Here is a 7,371-nt window from a genome sequence, read left to right as displayed (position 1 = left end):
AGTAGAGATGGGGATTTCACCATTTTGGCCAGGTTGGTCTCTAACTCCTGACCTCATGATCTACCCGCCTCAGCCTCCCAAAGTGCTGGGATTACAGGCATGAGCCACCGCACCTGGCCTTTTTTTTTTTTGAGATGGAGTCTGACACTGTCGCCCGGGCTGGAGAGCAGTGGTGTGATCTTGGCTGACTGCAACCTCCGCCTCCCATTCAAGCGATTCTCCTGCCTCAGCCTTCCGAGTAGCTGGGATTACAGGCATGCGCCACCACACCTAGCTACTTTTTGTATTTTTAGTAGAGATGGGGTTTTACTATATTGGCCAGGTTGGTCTCAAATGCCTGACCTCGTGATCCACCCGCCTCAGCCTCCCAAGGTGCTGGGATTACAGGCGTCAGCCACCACGCCCGGCCTATGTGATCATGGTTTCTATTCTCTGTTCCAGGCAAGCCCCACCAGGCCTGCTGGGTGAGGGTCAGGAGCACGAGGTGGCTGAGGATGGCACTGGCCTTTGCTGCTGGGTCTCCTGGCCTGTTCCTCTCTTCCCGAATGTTGTTTGGATTTGCTGTCTCCTCTCTGGTTTTACATTAAATCAGTGAGAACTCGGATTCCCTCTTTGAAATGAAACGGTGCCGGGCTTGGTTCCAACCCCCTCCCCTGGTGGCAACCTGAGCCTGTCACCACAACCACAAGGTGACAGCCTGTGATGACAGGCCATCCTCAACCCATAGTGGCTCTGGGCCAGAGCCAGGACTTTCCTCCCAAAAGCTGAGGCAGAGGCTTCACCCCCTCTAGGAGAGGAAGGCCAATGCCAGAGGCTTTGAGGGTGGGACTGTGCTCTGTTCACTGTCATCGCTGTGGCAGCACTAATTTTTCACATACGAGGTGTCGTTAGTCACACACAAAACAGCTAACTGATCACAGAATTCTAAACAGCACAATTCTGTCTGCAGCCTTGAAAAGCCTGGGACATTTAGAGGTCTAGGAAAATATCCAAAGATAGCAAAAATATGTGTTGGTTCTAATTTTTTGTTTGAAGACAGTTGTTGCTACAGAGGAGATGGAAAGCAGATTTAGCTGTAAAATTTATCGATGTTCCAAAGCAAAGAGAATAAATTGGAAATTGCCTGCATCCTGACAACACCAACTGGAAGAATCCAACCTGTTATTCTGTTAGATGTTAGAGACACTTGGGAGGAGGACCTGGGAGGGGCTGTGGCTGGGGGCACCGCCCAGGGCCAGCTGGGGTGGCAGGCTGTGCGGGTTGCACACAGTAGATAGGCCCTGGCCTCTGGGTCCACCCTCTGCTCTGAGCACCATCTGGCACAGAGTGAGGGGCTCTACAAGCATCCACTAGAAGTATTATTATTATTCCGAGATGAGGTTTCACTCTTGTTGCCCACACTGGAGTGCAATGGCATGATCTCAGCTTACTGCAACCTCTGCCTCCTGGGTTCAAGTGATTCTCCTGCCTCAGCCTCCTGAGTAGCTGGGATTACAGGCATGTGCCACCATGCTCAGCTAATTTTTGTATTTTTAGTAGAGACGAGGTTTCACCAAGTTGGATAGGCTGGTCTCGAACTCCTGACCTCAGGTGATCCGCAGCTTCGGCCCCCCAAAGTGCTTCCCCAGGGATCTTCTGACCTAGCAATCCAGCTATGACGGGCAGGTACCTGGGCCAGTGAAAGCTGAGTAACGTTAGCTGCGGCTCATCTGTGGAATGGAGACAGGTGTGGCTGTGCAAAGGCCTCGCCAGGCAGTGCCTCCCATGCTGCCTAAGAAGAGGTGTGAGGCAGAGAGAGCAGGTGCCCAGGGTCCTCCGAGCTCCTGGATCCCTGCCCCACACTTACTAGTCCATTGCCTCTGAGCACACTCCAGCTCATGTACAACAGGGGCGGCTGCGTCTCAAAGTTGCTGGGAGGAGACAGTGAGGAGGTTCCCCCAAAATGTTCTGAGCCCAGACCCCAAGACAGTGTGGGCTGCTGTACCCTGAGTCGATGGGCACACATAGCTGAGAGAGCCTTCCACTCAGCCAGCCTGCGTCCTTGTCTTCCCCTTCCCAGGAAGTCCTCCTGAGTCTATGCAATGCCATTCAGACAATAGTTTGGGTCTGACTAGCTGCTGTCTGTGCTGGGTGGTTTAACCTCCCCTTTCCAGCTTCCTGACAATAGAGACAAATCAGGCAGCTATGAGAACTTCTTGTTCCTTCGTTTTCATGTTTGTCTGTTTTATAAACCTTTTTCTCCCTCTGAACAGTGAACAGTGCCAGATGCCACCAGACCCCTGCTGCTGTGGTGCAGCCGGTGGGACATTTTCTCAAGTGGCAACGCAGGTCATTATCTTGGCATGGACAGTTAGCTGGCTGCCTCCGTCACATCCGCACTTCTCCAAAATAGGGCTGCAGGTCTCCAGACCTAGCTAGTAAGGACAGCTATTATCTTAAAGGTAGCAGAGAGGCCCAGAGCCCTTGGGCCTACCAGTTCCTGAGTAAGACTGGCTGGGCTGCAGACTTCTGGAATGCAGGGATGGCTCGTGCACGAGGTGGCTGCAGGGGCTGGGGAGTGGGCTGCACCAGCATCAGTCCTACAGCTGAACTGGGGCTGGTGCTGTGGGTCCCCTTTCTCCCAGGGAAAGGGGATGGTTCAGAGGGAGGGACAGACACCCTAAGGCAGCCTTGGTTTTGAGGATTCCAGGGGTTCCCTCTATGTTCTCTTTCTTGCCATTTAGTATGAGGAATCCTGCCTGCTCTCTTAACACACACAAGATTTGGTTGTTTTCTGTTTTTTGGAGTTTTGGTAGTTGCTTCCTCTAAACCTTCCCCGTAAAATTCCCAAAAGGAATCACTAGCACCTGTTCCTCCCCACTCTTGTCTGGTTAGGCAAGCTGTGCCACCTTTTGCTTCTCTCTAGGCTGACCTTGGCATTTCAGTTCTTTTTATTGGACTTGCCAGGCAGACTCACAGCCAAAAGAGCCTCCTCCTGGTGGCCCTGCAGATTCCTGGGCCACAGCCTCTACCCCGCAATCCTATACCTGTAGACAATGGAAGGAGGCTGGTCCCTTGAACCCCCAGTCCGCCAGACTGTGCTCCTCTAGGCCCAGCTGGAGGAGGGTGCCTCTGCTTTGCTAAGTGGGCGAAGGGAGTGAAGGGAAGAGGTCATTACTCAACTTCGGTCCAAGGGTCTGGCAGCGGAGCTTTTGTACAAACAGGGCAATTTCCTGAGACGGCAAAGCCTCGCCTCATCAGGAACACATGGGCGTCTGGTAGCTTACGGCTCCCGGGACAAAGGAGGCAATTACCACCATCTGCCTCAGCAGGGAGAAGAATGCCTCCCCACAGGAGCCCCGGAGCTGGAGGAGAGAGTGGGCACCAGAGGGCTTAACTGCTGGCACACATGCCAAGTGGCCACCCTGTGGCCGGGCTGCACATGTGCCCAGCTGTGTCTGGCAGTCTTGGAGCCGAGAGTCTCACTGTTTTTGGTCTGATCAAGCCTCTTGCTCAGGTCCCAGGCCAGGTGAGCTGCCAGCAGCCCACATCAGCGTGGCGCTCCAGGCGCAAGGAGTGAGTAAGCTGCCGCGCAAAGTCATGGCTGGCAGAGTGTTGAGCAGCCCCAGGGATGGTTTCATCTCTAACCTCTCAATCCACCAAGGAGCAAGCCAGGGCCAGGTGAGAGGAAGGACTCACTAGGCCCTTCAAAGTGGGGAGATGCTATCTTTGCATGCATGCCTTTAAAAAAATTTTTTTTTGGTTTTTTTTTTTTTTGAGCCGGAGTCTCGCTCTGTCACCCAGGCTGGAGTGCAGTGATGTGATCTCGGCTCACTGCAACTTCCACCTCCCAGGTTCAAGCGATTCTCCTGCCTCAGCCTCCTGAGTAGCTGGGATTACAGGTGCGCACCACCAAGCCCAGCTAATTTTTGTGTTTTTAGTAGAGATGAGCTTTCACCATGTTGGTCAGGATGGTCTCGAACTCTTGACCTCGTGATCCACCCACCTTGGCCTCCCAAAGTGCTGGGATTATAAGCATGAGCCACCGTGCCTGGCCAAAAAACATTTTTTTTTTTTTTTTTGGAGATGGAGTCTCACTTCTGTCATCCAGGCTGGAGTGCAGTGACTCAATCTCGGCTCACTGCAACCTCCCTCCACCTCCTGGGTTCATGCCATTCTCCTGCCTCAGCCTCCCGAGTAGCTGGGACGACAGGCACCCGCCACAATGCCTGGCTAATTTTTTTGTTTTTGTAGTTTTAGTAGAGACGGGATTTTGTTTTTTTTGTTTTTTTTTTTTTGAGACGAAGTCTCACTCTGTCACCTATGTCACCCAGGATGGAATGTAGTGGCGCAATTTTGACTCACTGCAACCTCCACCTACTGGGTTCAAGCAATTCTACTGCCTCAGCCTCCCAGGTAGCTGGGATTACAGGCACCCACCACAACGCCTGGCTAATTTTTGTATTTTTAGTAGAAATGGGGTTTCACCATGTTGGCCAGGCTGGTCTCGAACTCCTGACTTCAAGTGATCCGCCCTCCTCGGCCTCCCAAAGTGCTGGGATTACAAGCGTGAGCCACTGCCCGGCCAAAAAATATATATATATATATATATATATATATATATATATAACAGGCCTGTAATATATATATATATATATATATATATATATATATATATTTTTTTTTTTTTTTTTTTTTTTTTTTTTTTTTTGAGGTGGAGTTTCGCTCTTGGGCAATGGCGCGATCTCGGCTCACCGCAACCTCCACCTCCTGGGTTCAAGCAATTCTCCTGCCTCAGCCTCACAAGTAGCTGGGATTACAGGCATGTGCCACCACGCCCATGCCTGGTTTTGTTATTTTGTATTTTTAGTAGAGACGGGGTTTCTCCATGTTGGTCAGGCTGGTCTCAAACTCCTGACCTCAGGTGATCTGCCCGCCTTGGCCTCCCAAAGTGCTGGGATTACAGGCATGAGCCACCCCACCTCGCCAAAAGACAGTTTTTTTAACTGCAAGCAAAGAGACATGGCAGAAGCCAGGGCTTAGGAGGGTTGAAGGTCGGGGCATCCTATCTAACTTCCAGGCCAGAGCTGTCTGAAGGAATCCTGATGGGCCCCAAATGCAAGCCTCATTTGTCACTTTAAATTTATCAGTAGCCACATTTTAAAGAGTAAAAAGCAACAGGTCAAAATTTAAAATATGCCTGTAACCCCGGATCATGAGGTCAGGAGTTCGAGATCAGCCTGACCAACATGGTGAAACCTCATCTCTACTAAAAATACAAAAATTAGCCGGGTGTGGTGGCGCGTGCCTGTAGTCCCAGCTACTTGGGAGGCTGAAGTAGGAGAATCGCTTGAACCCGGGAGGTGGAGGTTGCAGTGGGCCGAGATTGTGCCACTGCACTCCAGCCTGGGCGACAGAGCAAGACTCCGTCTCAAAAAGAAAAAAAATAAAACTAAAAATACATTTCATTTAATTCAACATATCCAAAATATTTCAATATGTAATCAATAGAAAAATTAATGAGATGCTTTACATTCTTTTCTTTTTTTTTGAGATCGAGTTTCGCTCTGTCTCCTACGCTGGAGTGCAGTGACACAATCTCGGCTCACTGCAACCTCCGCCTCCAAGATTCAAGTGATTCTTCTGCCTCAGCCTCCCGAGTAGCTGGGACTACAGGCACGCGCCACTACGCCCAGCTAATTTTTGTATTTTTAGTAGAGACGAGGTTTCACTATGTTGGTCAGGCTGGTCTTGAACTCCTGACCTCGTGATCCGCCCACCTTGGCCCCCCAAAGTGCTGGGATTACAGGTATGAGCCACTGCAGCTGGTCGTTTTACCTTCTTTTTCCACAGTACGTCTTTGAAATCTGGTGTGAATTTTGCACATATAACACATCTCACTTCGGTCCGGGCACCTTCAAATGCGATACAGCCACACACAGCAGGACTTGTGGTTGCAGAAACGGACGCTGAGGGTCTTGACCCTGGCAGTCAGCCCCATCTTGACCTTTTAGATAAAGGGCTCCTTTCTCTCCAAAGGGTGAGGCCAGAGGTGAAGCACAAAGACAGCCATGCCCCACTCTGTGTCCATGTCCTTTCTCCTGTTTTCTTCTGGGGCCAGGGTTGCTGCCATCTGACAGGAGCATCCCATGTGAGAGACCGCCTCAGGGCTCAGGGTGTTCCTGCCTGCCGCCTGGCAGCCCTTATCAGAGGAGCCGGGCCTGATTTGATCCAGCATGAGAAGATCACGCCAGGAAGTCAGCTCTTGTTTTTCTTGCAGTAAATCAGTTAGCCCTTAATCTCCGGGGCGTGTGAGGGCCCCCTGCAGTGCTCATTTCCTTCCTGGAGGGCTTCTGCAGAGGGGAGGAAGCTCGAGTGTTCCAGACCTCAGACTCGCTGCCCTCCGCCCAGGGCACCTCCCCCTGCACAGCTCAGGGGCCTCACCCGGCTGCTCTCTGTCTGGAGTCTGGACACCTCTCCCCAGGGCCCCACTTCCAATGACTGCCACCTCCCAGGGAGGGGCCAAGCTCAAAGGTGAAGCAGCCAGGCTCAGTGGCTGACACCTGTAATCCCAGCACTTTGGGAGGCTGAGGTGGGCGAATCACCTGAGGTCAGGAGTTCGAGACCAGCCTGGCCAACATGGTGAAACCCCGTCTCTACTAAAGATACAAAAAATTAGTCGGGCGTGGTGGTGGGCGCCTGTAATCCCAGCGACTCAGGAGGCTGAGACAGGAGAATCGCTTGAACCTGGGAGGCAGGGGTTGCAGTGAGCCGAGATCTCGCCACTGCACTCCAGCCTGGGAGACAGAGCGAGACTCAGTCTCAAAAAAAAAAAAAAGAAAGAAAGAAAGAAAAGAAAAAGGTGAGTCAGGGAGGCCAGGGGTGAGGCTGGCGTTGGACCCCGTAGTCATTCACACAAACGGCTCCTTTCTGAAGACAACTGATTGCAGGCGTGCAATGAGTGGCTAGAAGACAAGTGTCACCAAGAATAAAGTGGGAGCAGGCTGGGGCAGAGGCTGAGTGGCCAGTCATCCCTGGTGCCATCTCACTCAAGACACGGGCTGGGAGCCGAGGACACTGGAGACCACTTTGTTTCCTCATTGCTGTCAGGGGCTGCCACTGCCCTCCCCACCCCCACTGCCCCTGTCAGCTCCTCCACCTCTAGGAATGGGGGTCTCCTGCATCCCCTCTCCACGGCCGAGTTCAGGGGCTTCCCATGAAATTCAGCCAAAAAGGGCGCAGGACTTTTCTATCCCATGGGGGCCTGAGGCCAGTATCAGGCGTCGGTCCCTGGTCTCCCCCGTCTGCTGGGACCTTTCTCTCCTGCCAGGCTGTGCTTTGTCCTCAGCGAGGCCTGCCAGGATGTCCAGGTGATGTCACCCAGTCAGCCTG

This window comes from Pan troglodytes, chromosome 19, assembly GCF_028858775.2.
Source record: "Pan troglodytes isolate AG18354 chromosome 19, NHGRI_mPanTro3-v2.0_pri, whole genome shotgun sequence".
In the NCBI taxonomy this organism is placed as follows: domain Eukaryota; kingdom Metazoa; phylum Chordata; class Mammalia; order Primates; family Hominidae; genus Pan; species Pan troglodytes.
Note: the sequence above shows the minus strand (reverse complement) of the source record.